The sequence below is a fragment of the Pinus tabuliformis genome, chromosome 6, assembly GCF_031772625.1.
Source record: "Pinus tabuliformis cultivar Carrire ecotype Pingquan chromosome 6, CPIR1, whole genome shotgun sequence".
Taxonomy (NCBI): Eukaryota; Viridiplantae; Streptophyta; class Pinopsida; order Pinales; family Pinaceae; genus Pinus; species Pinus tabuliformis.
This window is the reverse complement of record NC_142292.1, coordinates 2060600832-2060620629: the sequence shown is the minus strand read 5'-3', so window position 1 is coordinate 2060620629 and position 19798 is coordinate 2060600832.

Genomic DNA, 19798 nt, shown 5'->3' with positions numbered 1-19798 from the left:
ATATTAGAAGACTACATAATGAGAAAATTCATGGCTTTTATAATGATGGAGGCTTATATTTATATTATTAATGGGTTCATTTTCATAGAGAGTCATGCACTTTCATTATATGTCAATGCCATGGATAAATTCCATGGGTTACAAAAAAACCATTGGTGAATACCATAAATCATTATCGTAAAAACTAATGAATGGATGTATATGGAAAAATTTAATTGTACAATTACATTTTTATTTGTATTTTCTTCCACCTTTAAAATACCATGGGCTTGTAATCCACCAATAGTAGAAAATAATTATTAATAGTGGTGATTCATCAGCATTCACCTAGATCATAAACTCATATGTTGAACACTTTCCACTACCTCTTCTAGTGGAAGAGATTTCCTCTTTGGTGGTCCTAGCTCATTAAACCATGAAGAAGACACCCTATCAAGTAACCTTTTAATTCTTTTTCAAGATTTTTAAAACTAATAAAAAAATATACTATCAAGCTTACTTGTCTTCTCTTTCATGCTTATTAAACTATGAAGGAGATACCAAAACAAAATAAGGGGGGAGGGAAGGACATATTTGCAGTATATCATTCAAAATGGAAACGTCAATCACATCTCCCTTGAACATGGAACCTATTTGCATTAGTATTTCATAGATGTGTTTTATCTTTCCTAGGAACCATACCATACATATGAGTCTTGTTGGAAATAATATTGAGAGGGGGGTGAATCAGTATTATCAAGTCAATTATTTTCTTTTTCAAACCCAGATCATATACGCTACTTCCGTTAGTTAAAACTGCATATATATGCAACTACAGATAAGGAAACCCACGTATGCCATGCAGACTTATAATTTAATTTATCTTACAGATGTTGATCATTAATCTGTGTATCAGAATCAAATAAACAGTAACCAGAAACAATGAAACAGAGCAGAAGACAATCACACACAAGAACACAATTCAAGAGACGTGCGCTACTTCAATAACCAAAAACCTGCGTGCATACGCTTCTGTGTTTGGACCAACCTGCATATACGCTATTTTTACTCATAGAACCAACGTGTATACGCGCCTTCGCTTCACTGAACCTGCGTATAGATCTATAAAGTATAATTCACTCTTTCAAACATTCAGACATTAGTTAACCCATATTACCAAATTTATAGATCAAGCATGCGCCACATATAACAGATCAAATCATACAAAGATACTATTATTCAAGCCTTAAGATTTTGACCCATCAATAGAACTTATCCTTCTCCTTGCGCTTAGGTTCTTCCTTCATTCAGATCCAGATCTGCACCATAACCCCAATCACCAGTATTCCAGTTCTAGCACTTTATCAGATATTCAATATATTTCAAATAATACTTTGCCAAATGATCTCCTTCCTCTTTTATAGTCTTAGGCCTTTCACAATACCACGGTCCAAAACCATAACAAAACAATACCATGGACCCAATACTTGGGATCAACACTTCTGACGAGATACCATGGCCCAAAACCATAGGTTCAATTACCAAGGACTAAATACCACGGACCAAAAGTAAGTTCTCCAACATGTACGTGCTTTTCCTTGCGTGAAAGTGCATGTATACGCATACGCGCCTTTGTAACGTCTAACCCGCGTGTATACGCGTATTAGTCTAGGTGAACCTACGTATATATAATTTTCCTTCATTCTGAGAGCCTGAACTGAGATCTGTTGCCATCAAGGACAACACCTATGCCACACCAAGGCCATAGCGCCAACCTGTGTCATAATGCCAACAATCTCCCCCTTTGGACTTGATGGCAACCGCAAGATCCTCAAAGTCATTCTCCCCCTTTGTCATCAAGGGCAAAGGGTTATGCTCCCCCTGAGTACATGCTGAAATCTCTGCTCTGCTGTGCTGGCCATGCTCCCCCTGACAATAGGCAAGATCTGCAAAAAGGTGCTCTTCACGAAGAACAATGATTTATACATCATAAAATACCTTCCTATCACCAAAAGACTCTATACATCCATCACCCAACCAAGTGGGGATCATCCACTCAACCAAGTGGGGATACATCAGAAATTTACATATGACAACCAAGTTCATTACATCAATCATCCCAGGCATAGTGGGGAAACCAAAATAGGCCGTTACATGACTTGGATAATAATAAAAGATATACATGACATAGAGATGAAATATTTAGAGAAAGACTATGCAAGACACCAGTAACTAATATCAGCAGCATCTGTCAATCACTATTCAGATCAGCAACCATGATCTCCTTTTGTTCTCCCTCTGCATTTGTTCCACCTGAAATCAACAACAGCTATGTACTTGAACCAAGAGCTTCTAATGTAATGCCAACAATGCATTATCAGAATTTTATCTGCTCCCCCTGAACCTGTGCCAAATGATCTTTCTCAGACCCATATCAGACTTTCTTCAACTAGAGTTTGTCCCCACTGATTTCTTTCAAACTACCATATACGCGACTATCTCTGCATAAACTGGCGTATGTACGCGGGTCCTCCTCAGGTAACTCGCGTACACCCACTTTTCTCTGAAACAGACAAGTTTCAACAGCAAGATGATGCATCAACTACTCCCATCTTCTGTCTGAGGTATTCAAAAGTTTCCCTGGGCAGTGGTTTGGTGAGAATATCAGCAACTTGTTCCTTAGAGGGAACATACTCCAATTTGACCTTTTGTTCCAACACTTGTTCCCGGAGAAAATGATACTTGATTGGTATGTGCTTAGTCTTTGAATGCATGACAGGATTCTTTGAGATACTGATAGCACTTGTATTATCACATAAGATGGAGATAGGTGGAGTACAAGTGATTTGAAAATCCTGCAAAGTTTGCATCATCCAAAGGAGTTGTGTGCAACAAGATGTGGTAGCCACATATTCTGCTTCAGTTGTAGATAAAGCAATCGAACTCTGTTTCTTGCTGAACCAAGATACTAATCTAGGACCCATGAAGAATGCACCACCACTAGTGCTTTTCCTGTCATCCACGCTTCCAGCCCAATCTGCATCTGTATAAGCATGAAGAGTGAGATCTGTATCTCTAGGATACCATAGGCCATAATTTTGAGTTCCTTGAAGATATTTGAAAATTCTCTTTACTGCCTGAAGATGAGTTTCCTTTGGATTTGCCTGAAATATTCCAACCATTCCTACTGCGTGCATGATGTCTGGTCGGGTACCTGTTAAATAGAGCAGACTTCCAATCATGGATCTATAAGTTGGTTGATGCACTGCTGCTGATTCATCATTTTCACTGAGGCTGCATCTTGTAACCATAGGGGTACATACTGGTTTCGAATCTTCCATGCCATACTTCTTCAAAATCTGCTTGAGGTACTTGGTTTGAGATAAAAAGATACCACCTTCATTTTGTTGGATTTGTAATCCAAGAAAATATGTCAGTTCTCCAAGCAAGGACATTTCAAATTCTTTCTGCATCACCAAGGCAAAGTTTTGACTCATAGCTTCTTCATTGCTGCCAAAGATGATATCATCAACATACACAACAAGTATTAGAAATTTGTTATTTTCAATTTTTATATAAAGATTGCTATCTGCTGATCCTTTTGAGAAACCTTGTTGATGAAGATATTTGTCCAGACGATAATACCAAGCCCTTGGAGCCTGTTTAAGACCATAGAGAGCCTTCTTAAGTCTGCATACAAGTTTTGGATCATTTCTAAGGATGAATCCATCTGGTTGCTCAATATACACTTCTTCTTCTAAGTCTCCATTCAGAAAAGTTGATTTTACATCCATTTGAAATACTTTGAACTTTTGAAAGCTTGAGAGAGCAAGGAACATTCGGATAGCCTCAAGTCTAGCAACGAGAGCAAAAGTTTCTTCAAAGTCTATTCCTTCTTGTTGAGCATACCCTTTACACACAAGTCTAGCCTTGTTTCTAATAACTTCCCCATTTTCATTCAACTTATTTTTGAATATCCATTTTGTCCCTATGATATTCTTATCTTTTGGTCTAGGAACCAACTCCCAAGTGTTGTTCTTTTCAATCTACTCAAGTTCTTCATCCATTGCCTTGACCCATCATTCATCTTTGCATGCCTCTCTTACATTTTGTGGTTCAGTGGAGGAGAGAAATGCCAAATAGCTTGAAGCTTCTGCAATTGTTCTTCTTGTTTGTATACCTACCTCTTTCTGCCCCAAAATTTGTGATTCTGGATGATTCTTCTGAACGTACCTGGATGGAGTCTTTTCTTCTATCCTTATCTGTTCTTCTAGTGCCTCATGGGTTTCTTCTTCATCATGAATCTGATTTGATGTTGATGGATAGTCCTCATCATCTTCGAAATCTTCAGATCTTACCTGCCTAGGAGTGTTTTCTTCTTCATCAACCACTACATCAATACTTTCAACAATTCTTCCAAGCCTTTTATTGTAACATTTGTATGCTTTTCTGTGGGGAGAGTAACCAAGGAGAATGCCTTCATCTGCTCTAGGTTCAAACTTGCCAAGATTTTCATCAGTATTTTTAATATAGCATTTGCTTCCAAAAATTTTGAAATGTTTTACCGTAGGAGTCTTACCATACTAGAGCTCATGAGGAGTTTGAGTGTTGTTCACCCAGACATTTGTCTTGTTGAGAATAACAACTGCAAAAAATGCAGCTTCACCCCAGAAAGTTGCGGGAGTTCCAGACTCATCCATCATAGCATGAGCCATTTGTTGAACTGTTCTGTTCATCCTTTCCACTATTCCATTTTGTTGAGGAGTCCTTGCAGTAGAGAATTCCCTTCTTATTTCATGTTCTTCACAAAAATCGAAAAATTCATTTGAGGTAAACTCCCCACCTCTATCAGACCTGAGGCATTTAATTTTGTGATCTGATTCGTTTTCAGCCAAGGCTTTGAAAGATTTGAATTTTTCGAAGGCTTCGTCTTTTTGCTTCATAAGTCCTATCCAACACATCTTGGAAAAGTCGTCAATGAATAATATAAAGTATTCTTCTCCTTGAGGTGACCTTTTCCTAGATGGACCACATACATCAGTATGGACAAGTTCAAGCGACCTGTTAGCTAATCCTTCCTTCTCAGGGAAGTTAGTTCTGGTTTTCTTACCAAACTGACATGATTTGCATATTGTATTGTCTGGAATTTTGATGTATGGAAGACCACGAACTGCCTGGTATTTTCATGCTTTCCTTATCTGTGAGAAGCTTAGATGCCCCAATCTTCTATGCCATAGCCAGTGTTCATCATTCTTGCTTAGATAGCATTGATGTTGTCCTTCTTTGAATATGTATAAATTATTTGGAGTTCTTATGCCTTTGATCATTGTTTTTCTTGTATCAAGGTCACGAACACTACATCCATTTGATCGAAATATTACCTCAATTCCTTGATCACACATCTGACTGACACTCAATAGATTATGCTTTAAGCCATCAACATACATGACATTTCCAGCTTTGACCTTTTCCTTTAACTGAACATAACCTTTACCTTTTATGAGTGCAGGGGTGTCATTTCCAAACGAGTTTTTCTTCTCCTTCTCTAAGGCACTATATGACTGAAGTTTTTCTTTATCACCCGTCATATGTTTCGAACATCCACTGTTGATGTACCATTGATTTTCTTTCCCTTCCGCATATAAAGCTATACCACATCTCTCTGGTTGTGGTTCCTTCATTCTCCATGTTTTGGCACTTGAGGCTCGCTCCTTCTGAGTTGTCTGCCGAAACTTTCTCCTGCATTCAAAATCTTCATGAATTGTTACAAATAGAACATTCTATTTCATTTTCAAGAGCAGAAAAGTTATTGTAGGTTCTTTTCATGATCCCAGTCATACTCCTCTGTTTTTGAGCTTCTCTAGTCATGATTGTCTTATAGGCAACACTTTGAGCTGCTTTGTGACCAAAGTTATGACAAGAGAAACATTGGCCATTGAAGAAACTCCTGTGATTATCAAATCTACCAGCCAAATGATTGTAGTTTCTATTGACATCCATTCTTGAGGCAAATTCAGAAGGTTTTACCTTTGGCTGGTTGTAGCTTCTGTTTGTCCTTAAAGTAGATTGCCCCCGATTTACCTGGTATTCTTTGTTCATTCTTGAGGTAAATTGTCCCTGATTTACCTGGTGATTTCCATTAGGTCTTTGTTCACTTCTCCTTGCTGCATCAAGATAACTTTTAGAGGTAGATGGTTTCTGCGCTTGAGTTGTTTCTTCATTATATCCCAGACCTGTCTTGATTAGTGGAGAATGTTGCACTTTGATAATCTCATATAACATTTCAGATCCTTTAACAAATATAAGATTAAGAGCTTTAGTTTTCTCAATCTCTTTTCTAAGTCCCACAATTTCACATTCTAACTTTTCATGATGTTTTTCCCTTTCAGCCAGTTGAAATTGCAGAGTATCAATAATCATATTTTTCTCTTCTAAACAAATTTTGAGTTTAGAAATCTCTTCATAAAGACCTTCTTCATCTATAGCATCTATGAAATCATCATCTTTAAAAGCCATTAAAAGTCTATAATTATTACATTGTTCATCTTCATCACTATTTGAAAGTCCATCATTGTCTTCATGAGTGTAATAGCTTTTCTTATTTACATTCTGTTTCTTGTTCCATATAACAGGTTCCTTACCTTTGTCAAGCTTATCTTTATGAGGAAACTTGGCAGCATAGTGACCGACTCTTCCACAAGCAAAGCATTTGAAAGGTAACTTACCTCTGAATCTTCCAGCACCCCGTTGAAGGTTCTTAACAAAATTTGATTCTTCCTCTTCTTCTGACATATGTCCTGACTCATAGTAATCTCCTTTGCCTGAAGCCTTGAATGCAGCTTCTCTCCTATCTGATGGTCCTCCTTTCCTCATTTCGTATGTAGTTAGAATTTCGTGCAACTGTGACATGGTAAGGTTTTGTAGATTCTATTTTTCTTCTATTGCAGAAACTTTAGATTCAAACTTAGAGGACAAAGATCTTAGAACCTTTTCAACCACAACAGCCTCTTTTATTTCTTCACCCAAGTTTTTCATACAATTAACAATCTCATCTATACGTAGGAAATAGTTAGCCACACTTTCATCATTGTACATTCTAAGATTTTCATACTGAATTCTGAGGGTTTGAAGTTTTGCTCGTTTTACCTGTTCATCTCCTTCATAGCTCAGAACGATCTTATCCCATATTTCTTTTGCAGATGTGGCCTGATTGATGCTTCTCTCTCGTAGTTTCTCATGATGATAGATCTTCCTTCAAGCGATCAAGCTTCTTCTGAAGGACCTGCTCTGAAACCAATTGTTGGAAATAATATTGAGAGGGGGGGGTGAATCAATATTATCAAGTCAATTATTTTCTTTTTCAAACCCAGATCATATATGCTACTTCCGTTAGTTAAAACCGCGTATATATGCAACTACAGATAAGGAAACCCACGTATACCATGCAGACTTATAGTTTAATTTATCTTACAGATGTTGAACATTAATCTATGTATTAGAATCAAATAAACAGTAACCAGAAACAGTGAAACAGAGCAGAAGACAATCACACACAAGAACACAATTCAAGAGATGTACGCTACTTCAATAACCAGAAACCTGCATGCATATGCTTCTGTGTTTGGACCAACCTGCTGTTTTTACTCATAGAACCAGCGTGTATACGCGCCTTCGCTTCACTGAACCTGCGTACAGATCTATAAAGGATAATTCATTCTTTCAAACATTTAGACATTAGTTAACCCAGATTACCAGATTTATAGATCAAGCACGCACCACATCTAACAGATCAAATCATACAAAGATACTATTATTCAAGCCTTAAGATTTTGACCCATCAATAGAACTTATCCTTCTCCTTGCGCTTAGGTTCTTCCTTCATTCAGATCCAGATCTGCACCATAACCCCAATCACCAGTATTCCAGTTCTAGCACTTTATCAGATATTCAATATATTTCAGATAATACTTTGCCAAATGATCTCCTTCCTCTTTTATAGTCTTAGGCCTTTCACAATACCACGGTCCAAAACCATAACAAAACAATACCATGGACCCAATACTTGGGATCAACACTTCTGACGAGATACCATGGCCCAAAACCATAGGTTCAATTACCAAGGACTAAATACCATGGACCAAAAGTAAGTTCTCCAACATGTATGTGATTTTCCTTACGTGAAAGTGCGTGTATACGCATACGCGCCTTTGTAACGTCTAACCCGCATGTATACGTGTCTTAGTCTAGGTGAACCTGCGTATATATATTTTTCCTTCATTCTGAGAGCCTGAACTGAGATCTGTTGCCATCAAGGACAACACCTGTGCCACACCAGTGCCATAGCGCCAACCTGTGTCATAATGCCAATAAGTCTTTTTACTCATGAAATTAGTTACTCTTATAGTCATTATGGAGCATGCTTCAATGCATTATACAATTTTTCATGATATCATGTGGTTCTCATTAGTCAATGTTACCATGTCACTTTTGTTTCATACAACTATGTTTTCAAGGAAATTTTAAACCTTATTTGGCCATTTGTAGTCCTTATTGACCTTTTATGTTGGTCATTCCTACGTCAAATGTACTCACTAACTTTATCTATTCACATCATATCTTGGTTCGTTTCATGTCAATTGATAGGGGACACATCAAGGCCCTCCTTTGATGGATCTCCTCCTATCGACATCATCACATTTTCTAGGAGTGGGATCTAGAAACCAAGAGTAACTTGGAGCTTGCAGTCCTCAATAGAAGGCCTCATTGCAATCAACAACAATTTTTCCTTATTGATCCTTGATTGGTAGAGTCCATGATTGTTCAAAATCAACTCATTTATTCACACCCAATGGATTGTCCTAGGTACCTTGATATCCATTTTCATCATTGGTGGGTCCCCTAACATATGTTAATGGTATATCTTAATGACCAATAATTACATGGTTACTCCCATGCTCGACATTACCTCATTTATTTGCATTACATATATTTATACCATTGGGGTTGGGATGAAGACCTTGGTTTTGGGACATCTCACTCTTATATGCACCTCTCCCAATATGCAATGGAGTATATAGCATATTATTTACTTTGAGGACTACGTTATGGAACCTCTCTTTATGTGTCCATAGTCCTAATGATGTGTATTGTGAAAAAGATCCACATTGTATTTGCTAGTGGTTTTTATTTATTGCATGGATCCACTATGTATTTTTTCATGGACATGTGCTAGCATTTCATGTCATGGATCCACAATATATAGTTTTGGTAGACAAGTTTTGTTCTTCTTTATACTAAGCATGGGTATGACCTCCTCGGGGATGATCTATTTATTATTTAGACCTTTTTTTTCATGTTTTCTCCAATTTTGTTCCTTAATGTGTGACTCCTTCCTTTCATTTTGATACCTAGTTATAATTAATTTCATCCATCAATTCATCTTCTAACATCATGCATTATGTGGAATATATTATAACCCTATTTTCCACTTCATTGTGTTGAGAGAGACCTTTGCTAAGCTCACATTACTTGCAGGCTAAAGTGCTTCCCATTTCACCCTTTATCTTGCTCATATAGATGCTTCACTGCTCCCTTTTCCTTATCAACATGTGTATCATCACTCCATCTCAGTGTACATCCTTTCATGGAAATTCTAAACTACAAATGATGCCTTTATTCATGGAGTGATGATGGTTCAAGGTTCTAGAATTTAGTTTTCCCAAGATGATCAAATTAAGTGAGGGTAGCATGACTTTGATTAAGTTCAATTGTTAAATAAGTTTCCTAACTCCTCTTGGACCCAGGTGACTATATATTGTTTGGAATCATGATTTTTGTTATACGAAAACCCACAAGTGTTAGTCAACGATCACATCGCCAGAGATAAGGATCCATGAGAGGCAGTTATTCCATGTCGTGAAACACACGGCGAGCGTTGGTTTATCCAATTTCCAACAATCCCCCCCCAACGCGAGTCAGGTGTGTTTCAAACTCATGACATATTCTCTGATAGGACTTGTTGGGAATCATGATTGTCATTAGACCAAAACCAGTAGGTGTTAGTCAACGATCACATCACCAGAGATAAGGATCCATGAGAGGCAGTTATTACATGTCACGAAACACACAGGGAGCATTGGTTTATCCAATTTCCAAAAGATACATCCTTCAAGATCTAGGAAGATCCCATATAATTAAACCCGCTCAAGGTTGGATGGAGATGGGAGAGTGTATATTGTCTTATCATGCTAAAGAATTATCACGTTGATGCCTTTACCTACTACATGGATGAGTCCAATCTATGTTAGTGAGTCAAGGTAGGGTTACAATTGTGGAACCAAAGAGGAGTACTTTGTTTCCAAGGTGATTGTGTGTTCTTTGATATAGATTTATACAGATTGTTGATTTGTTTCCCTGTCTTACATGTTATTGTATGTGGGATCATGACATGTGTTTATATGTTAAGATTTGATCCTTTTATGTACGATTTCTTACCTTCTATTGTGGGAAAAGGATCATCCTTTCTTGTACATTATGGTGTGTAGGTGACAAGTTCCAAGTGATAGAGCAATATCCCTAGATGAAGTGTAGGGTTTCTAGCCGCTTAATCGAGTCCATAGTCTACAATGGAATGCAAGGGTAAACAGGTGCATATTCTTTTGCTTCCTTTTTTTCTATTTCTATACGAAAGGTTGTGTGCATAAATATAAAGGGGAGACTTGTTTATTTTTCTATCTGCAATATGTATATCCTGTAGTGGTATTTATGGGACAACAGTCCCTTTATTCTATTGTAAAAACCATGCAAGTTCCTACACATGTATGGTTGTACATTACAATCAACAATATGCTACAATCTTGAGGATGGGGTAATACCTCAATATTTGGATTGTACAGGGAAAAGGGAATATCATTGATCCCCTTGCACCAATCATATGTACATCTCCAAGAAGAAGTACATCTTCTACAATAATGTAGGTGACAATTGGAATGGGGTGTCTTTCATCACTTCAATATCCTCTTTAATAGTGATATCTACCTTCTATACTACTATAAATCTTTGGGAAAAAATTTCCTTGGATTAGTTATGTAGTGATTTCTTTGCTCGATTAGACTTCTATTTCCACACTCTTCTCTTTCTTGTGTTGTTCTTTGGGTGAAGCTCTAAATGATGTCACCAACACTTTTCTCCCAATTCCCACTCAACTTTTAATAGTGTTAAAATTTATTGGTGTTGATATATGAACCACTTGACATATTCTTTTTTCTTCCCTTACCTTGGAATTTGTTTTTTTTTTAAGGAATTATTCATGCTAGTCATTATCTTAAAACAATCTATCTTATGGCACGTGGCTTGCTTCTCCAAAAAATATTCCACCTAATGGACTTTCTTTCCATTGAATGAACATACTTATGAGTGTCAATAGATGGAAATGGTATTTCATGTCTTCTTATAGTAGTGAAAAACAAGGAATGCCTCATATTATGTAGGTCTCTTGGTTTTCTTCTCCTTCTTAACTGAGGTAATTTTCTTGTTTCTTATTCTAAGTGTTAATGTAGGATAAGTATTTTCACTTCTCTTATTGGTTCGCTTTTTAAATTTTCCATAAGAATGTTGGGCCTATACCTTTATTTGTTTCTAGTCTTACTATTTACCAAGCCAATTCTACCATATCCTTTTCCTTCACAAACATGGTCTTCATGTTTGTGTGTTTTTCCATTCTTCCATCAAACCTTAGGCCCTCATGCTTGGCCTTTAGTTCAACTCAAATGGGGCTAGAGGGTCTTGTATTTGTTTACCGATCCTTTTTCCATCATTGATCTGAATTCAAACAATGAAACAAATTATAGATATAACCATAAATACAAAGATGCAACAGAAATAACACTTCATTTCATTAATATCAAATACTGAAATATGCTTACAAATAAGATGGAAATAAGACTGGCTTAGATAATGGTAGCTTATCTCTGAGAAGAGATGTGGTGGCTACATGCCTCTGAACTATGTTATAATGAGGCTCAAGGGCCTATTTGTTATTAAAAAACATGAGAAAACCCTAAACAACCAAAACCCTAACCCCAGGAGATGTAACGCCAAGAGTTTGTGAGCCTCGTTGGGGTTAGTTGAGCAACCAACTTCTCGAACTCATAACTTTGTCATATTATCTTTGTTTAGTGCGTATGATACCTCGTTTTAAAGGTATCTCTGAGTACTACAAGATTTGTAGTAGAAGGCATGGACTTGTAGCAGACCTCAAAAAAACATCGTTTAGGGGGTCAAAACTGCTATGGAAATTCAGGACCCGAAAATTTGCTAAAATTAGTAAATGCTGAAATAAACAAGGAAACAAATGAAACTGACTGGAGTTCTAGGGGGGATAGGTGGGTGGCCACTAATATGCACCTAGATCATTCATCCCCCCTTAGGAATCAATGGTCCCCATTGCGTGCAGAGCCACCATGAGGTGAGGAAATTTATGTTGAACCTGGTCCTTGGTGAGCCACTTGCCTTGGTATATGAGTTGGCTAGCTTTGACAACCTGATATAGTTGGATCTTTTGTTGGCGAGTGTTCTTGACTTGTGTATCCATAATTTGATTAGTTGTGGCATGTTCCATGCAGTGTGGGTTTAACTCTATTGGTGTGAGTTGTTCTACAATGTCTGATGTGTCCAGCAATGGTGGGAGGTATGGTCGAAGGTGGTCCACATTGAACACTGGGTGCAGGCCAAGGAATGGGGGAATGTTGAGCTCAAAAGCATTGTCTCCCATGGCCTTGGTAATGGTAGTGGTCTAAGCTTTCGATGGCCTTTGGTAAGGCGTTCTTTCTTCAAATGCAACTAAACTTTGTCGTCCACATGAAACTTGTGTGGCACCCGATGTTGATCATGTCATTGCTTGTACTTGGAATTTGACTTCTCCAGGATGTCGTGAACCTATTGGCAGATGTGTTGGATGTGTTCAATAAATCTGGTCACTTTATCAGCCTCGGGCAATACATGTGTGGATTATGTCTGCATAGTCGCATGAGGCATGGCAACATTAATCAGACACAATGGTTAAAATCCTAGAACCACTTGAAAGGGATTGTGACTGGTCGAGCTATGGAGAGCTATATTATAACTTTGTTGCACATATGGAAGACTCTCATCCCAGGTTCGAGGATGCTTGGAGTTGTACATGCAGATTATGTGAACTATCATCCTATTGACGACCTTCGTCTGGCCATCAGTTTGGGGATGGAAGGCAATCAATTTGGTGAGATTGGTGTCCAATATTGTCCAAAGGCTTGACCAGAATGTACTCAGAAATCTTTTATCCCGATCTGGTCTGCAGGATCCCAAAATGTACCCATACTCATTCAAAGAAGATTTTGGAAGTTTCATCTGTTGTGATACTCTTCTTACAGGCCACCAATATAGCCATCTTAGAAAATTTGTCCACGACTATATCCACCTGATTCTTCTTCTTGGAGGAACCCTTCCCGAGGGCCATGGATGTGGCTACAGCCTTCCCCTTACTTTGAGAGTGAATCAGAAAGAAGAAAAAAATTCCCAGTTTGGGAGATGACCTTACTGTATTTCTTAGTAGAGATCAAAGAGATTGCAGTAGGTGGGGCTACCTCTAGCATCCTATATAACTTAGTACTCAAAGAAATAATAAAAAAGCGAGGTGTAGACTCATATACATCATGTCGCTTCCATAAGTATGGTTTTCCTAATAATACATCACAAACTTCAAGAAGAGCAACACCACACAGTACTTCATCTGTGAAGGGCTTGATGTTGTAGGGAAGGCGACACTGTTGGTTGACGCGGAGATCTCGTCCTTGGTGAAGCCACCTTATGGTATACGGATGTGGATGTGTTGCAGTCGGTAGGCCCAGCCACTTCACGACCTCTGTTGAAACGAGGTTCTTTCGGCTCTCGTTGTCGATAATGAACTGCAGCAGAGAACCCTTCACCCACATCTGTGAGTGGAATAGGCGCTCCCCCTCTTCTTGATCTTTCAGCTCAATCATCTAGATCTTGGAGATGGCAACAGTGGCACTGGGCTCCACGTCAATGATATTCTTCCCTTAGTCATTCCAATTGTTGGTTTCTAACTCAGAGTTGAAACATGCGTCGGACTCAGAAGCCTTTAACTCGGCCACCAATGACTACTTGGTCTGACACTCACTTGTGTTGTGAGTGGAGCTCGTATGGAACTCACAGCACTTTCTCGTGTCCTTCTTTGTCTTCGTGGTGCTATTCTTTGCTTGTGGATTTGGAAAGTTATCTTGGGTCACCCCGCCTTAGCTTTGCCCTTTGATCGCGGTTTGGGGGCGTCTTTCCCTTGCTTTGGATTCACAGATCCAAAGTCTCTCTTTTTCTGTTTAAGTTTCTACTTGATCCTGACAGTGTATCGGTACGCTGTGCCAAGCGAGGATATGTCCAGGAACTCCACCTCATCTTGTATGTACCTGTGTAGGCAGTTGCAGTACTTGAGTATCAAATGTTTCTCAAAATCCTTGATACCCAACTTCGTGTGAAGGGTATGAAAAACATTGGTAAAATTTAGCACGTCTTGGTCCCTTCCTTGTCGCAGTGTGGTCCACTTTACATATTTATCCTGATAGCTCTGGACAGGGTAGTACTGTGCATTGATGGCATCCTAAAACAAATCCCAAGTGGGTGCGACCGAAGATAGTGAGGGCGTTCCTTCATCCTTCTGCTCATAGTAGGTTTCCCACCAGTCCTTGATGTGGGGGGTGGCTTTGAGAAGAGCAAAAGTAATCTTTTTCTGGCTAGAAAAATATCCTTCTAGCATATTTAACCATTTATCTACGACATCTGCATCTATCTAACCCTCAAATATGGGTAAGAGTTAACTTGTACCTTAAAGGGTGTGGCGCTTCCATAGTAGCTACTAGAAGTATATGTGTCGCCCTCGGGTAACCGCTGAAGGATCTGGGCAAAGTTGTCCATCATCGCATTCCTTTGTTGCTTGAGGGTTTCTTCGAGAAATATTTTGAAAGGATCTCCTGCCCCCTCGTCTTTCTTTTCTTCCCCCATGGGAAGTTGTCGGGATTTATGAGGTTGGCCTTGCAAAGGTTCAACCAATTCAATCCCTAACTCCTTATATCCCGGCCTCATTGGGGACATGCAAAGAAAAACAGAGAAATAGTATACCACTTTGATACCAATGATCCGAATTCAAATAGGAACACAACAAATTACAGATATAACCATAAATACAAAGATGCAGCAAAAATAACACTTCATTTCATTAATATCAAATATTAAAATATACTTACAAACAGGATGGAAATAAGACTAACTCGGGCGATGGTAGCTTAACTCTGAGAAGAGATGTGGTAGCTACATGCCTTTGAACTATGTTACAATGAAGCTCAAGGGCCTATTTATTATTGAAAAACATGAGAAAACCCTAAACAACCAAAAATATAAACCTAGGAGATGTAACGCCAAGAGTTTGTGGGCCCCGTTGGGGTTAGTTGGGCAGCCAACTTCCCAGGGTCATAACTTGGTCATATTATATATGTTTGGTGCATACAATACCTTGTTGGAAAGGTCTTTCTGGGTACTACAAGATTTTTTGCAGGCTATGGGCTTATACGAACCTCAAAAAAACGTCATTTAGGGGGGTCAAAACTTCTCTGGAAGTTCAGGACCTAAAAAACTACTAAAAATAGTAAATGTTGAAATAAATGAAACTAACTGGAGTTCTAGGTGGGATAGGTGGGTGGCCACCAACATCCACCTAGATCAATCATAACCAAGACACCTTAGTAACTTGGGACTCATGCCTCTAGTATCATTTTTCAATTCATCAAAAATTTATTGAGAAATGTTCAAGGAAGTTATGCTTATTAGAGTTGTCTCAATCATGTTTCTAGATTTGAAAAGGGAAATGGAATGCCCCTTTGAGTTCTTGGTATCTTGGAAAACTACTTGTATCTTTTCCTATGCCTCTTCCTTCTCTATCAACTCTTGATGTAACCAAGTCATCATCTAAGTGAGCCTATCTTCCTACTAGCTATCCATTGTAACATTTAAAACTTATACAACAATGTGATGCATACATAGATTCCTTTATGAACAAAAACTTTAAAGAATATAAATCACATGTTACACAAAATTTACCCTTGAAACTGAAACTAGGAAAACCAACTAAATGTTTATAGCTACACCTCCAATTTTTATCATCAATCCACTTCATTGTTCACAATCAAATATATATAATCTCATGGAATCCAAATCCCTTATTCCATTGAGCCAAAATAGATTACAACATTAATTCCTTTGTAGAATTAAGAAACCATGGGTTGAACCATCGTGCACCACAAAACTGCCAAAAGTGAAAACTGTGTGCCAAATTTTGCCAAAACTAGATAAAAATGCCCAAAATTCATTTTCAAGGGATACCACCCCCATTGTGCCTAGAATATATAAATCAATAATGGGGATGTATAGATAGCTCCATTTGTTCTCTTGGGGAATATCCCTTTTACCTCCTAGAGCACTCCCCTATATACTTGTAGTAAATCTTATAGCTTTTTTGTCTTTTTTCCTTAGTGAGCCCCTCTTGGGATGTAGTTGCTCCCACTGACTCTTGCACAAACTAAATTTCTCTTAAAAACAATAAAACATACTTCTTTATAGAATTGATTAGTTTTTTGGCTTTGTTGGTACTCATTAAAGAAATTTTAGACTTTCCCTTATGTGTGTTGATGATGAATGATTTCTTTCTTAATGAGGAAGTATTGGTTAGATATACACATGAAGATTGCATCATGCATGTACATATAGGGACTCCCAAACATAACCCAACACACGTCAAGTGGAACTACATCCAATTTTATTTCATCAATAAAATCAACACTGATAGAAATTTGATTTTACACTGTTTGGATACCTTTATTTCTCCCTTCTTGTTGACCCATCCTAGTAGATATGGGAAATGATTGTCATAAACCTATAGTCTAATTTTTTTGACCAACTCTATTATATTGACATTTTCCAATGATCCTAAGTTGAACAAAGCATCATTTTTTGCCTTAATGACTTGTTCTCTTTATATGGAAGAGATTGGCCATCTACTTCCATTCTTGTTGGTGAAGGCTACTCAAATCCACCCCATTCTACAATGATGTGAAAACAATTTTCTCATCTATGTTAGAGCTACTTTCCACTTGATTTCTTGAATCTATGGCTATGATATTTTTCTTCCTCGTTTCCTTCTTATAGTTCTTTGAGTTGAGTTATGGGTGTAATTTCTACCACTTGTCCTTTATCTAACCATTAATGTTACAATGGTTGTAGTGGTTTCTAGGATCTTTGTAATAGTGTGCTGTCATTTTCATATTCTTGTCCTTGCCCCGCTTTCCACTTCTTCTTCCCTTCCTTGGAATCTTATTGGCGTTCCTTTTTCTTTGAACCGCTTAGTTACCCTTTCTTTTGGCCTATGTTTTCCATGTACTTCACCTACACACATGCCTCATCCACCATTATGGATTTGAATACCATTATTTTCTTTCATATAAGGATATGTAGGCCCCCCAGATACTTGAGGAGTACACTTGGGTTCTTGGGAGAGATACCCAACTTATTTCCATCTTATTGAATTTTGTGGTGTAATCTTGTGCACTCTTCTCCTTTCACTACTTGAAGTAATGAAGATGGATCCATGAGTACCCTACATACTTAATAGGGTAGAATTGGGACTTTATAAGAGTTTTAAAATCCTCCCACCTAGTTACTAGAGGATCCCCAGCCTTAGGGTTTTCATGTGGCTTTTCCACCCGATCAAGGCATGGCCTTCTAATTTCAAACAAATGATTTTTTTTGTTCCTCATATATGTGGTGAACATTAAAGTAAACCTCTGACTATTGCAATGGATGATTAAATTTGAATCATCGATCTCACTTTGATATGGTTGAGAGACTTTGAATGGTTCACTACGCATGAATTAAATTGTTATCTTTTGGGTTCTTTCTTGGACTCCTTTGGTTCATCCCGACCCCTTAATTTTCCCTCCAATCCAACCTCTTTGTTGGAACCTCCATCTTCTCCAAACAACCTAATCTTATTTAATCAAGGCTTCCATGAGGAGGATTACATCATGGTTTATTTGTGTGACTGGCACTTCCAACTACATAAAGCTATCCTCTACTTGATCTTGAGGGTTATCATAAATTGATTCATGGGTCATATCTAGGGTTTTATGAATTTATGCTTAAATTGATTTTATCCCCTACAATTTCACAAAAAATACCTAAAGGAATCTACTTTGATGCCAATATTACGGTATTACCTATAAACTACCATGAATATTCTACTAGATAATTTGTCACAATAGATATGTGAAAGTAAACTAAAATCTATACCATGAAGGGTTAATTTTTTTTAGATTCCAGATTCATTATTTTTGTTTTGTTATTTATCCTTGTAATATATATTATGTAAAAAAATAGAGAACAAGTAAATACAATCATTCACAAACCACAATGAACATCAAGATATTATCTTGGAAACCCTTATGGGAGGTCATTCAGTTGGAAGGTGAGGCTACTTTGATCTCTTATGTTTGAGTGGAAATGATACAAATACAAAGGAGAAGGCGTCCTCTATATAGTTATCTAAGACATGTGATCCATGGGCCATGACAGAACACAAAACCCTTCTATTTTGCTCTCTCTCTCTCTCTCTCTCTCTCTCTCTCTCTCTCTCTCTCTCTCCACCCTTAGCTACTCTACTCTATTATGGAATAAAAAATGCACTCGAATAGAATGGAACACATGTTCCTCCTAGTGGCCTAGTTATAACACACTATGATATCCAACTAGGGGTTTGACTCATTCAATTCTCAACATGAGTTACAACTTGATCCTTTTGGAGCCTTCTTCATAGTCCCCATGTGGCTAGCCATTTTCCATGAGTAATGGGGGTTAATGTGGCATTCTCTTGAATTATGGTGGTAAAACATGATATATCAACTTTTGGGATGCATAAATTTTGCATCTATACTCCAATTGATGCCCTTCTTTGACTGTTGGAAAGGTATATATGTGCAAAACAACACCACAAAGTGTGTACTTATGAGCCAAATTTTTACCCCCAAAATGCATCATTTAAGGCCTCAAACTGGCCTTGGAAGGTTTTAGGCCTCAATTCTCCAAACTAGGTCTCACCACTAAAACTACTCCTGCAAGTTAATTTCTTCAATTTTTCCAATCTCAAAACATTGAGATGGATGGAAAATTATATAATGATCCAATCTAGATCAAGTGGCTTGCAAGGCCCAAATACCATGAGGATGGAAGCGAATATGGAAAATTTTCCATAGCTACAAACAAAATAAGGAACAAAAAGAATGAAAACTATCATATTTGTTGAAGTTGTTGTGGCAGTGGAAGAGGAGATGAAGGAAAACAAATATGTTATTTTTTATCTTACATAGGTTGACAAAAATGTTCAATAAATATTAGTGGAAGTACAAGCAAATGCAGGAAAAAAACCAAACAAAGAAAATGAGGAAATATTGAAAAAGAAGACTGAGTGGCGTTGAAATTGAAGAAGAAAAAATGTATGCATAATATAAATTTTGGGGCAAAAATAAAAAGTAAAAACTTGTAAAGCATAGAGTTGAGGAAAAGTTGCACTAGCATGAAAAATAAAAGATGTAAAAATTGATCTCAAGCATTGTAATCCTAGCTAAGACTTTGACCAACAAACTATCACAATATAAATTTTGTAAGTAGAATATAAAATTATCACTGGTAAAGATTATATTTGAGATAAATTTTGTTGATCTCA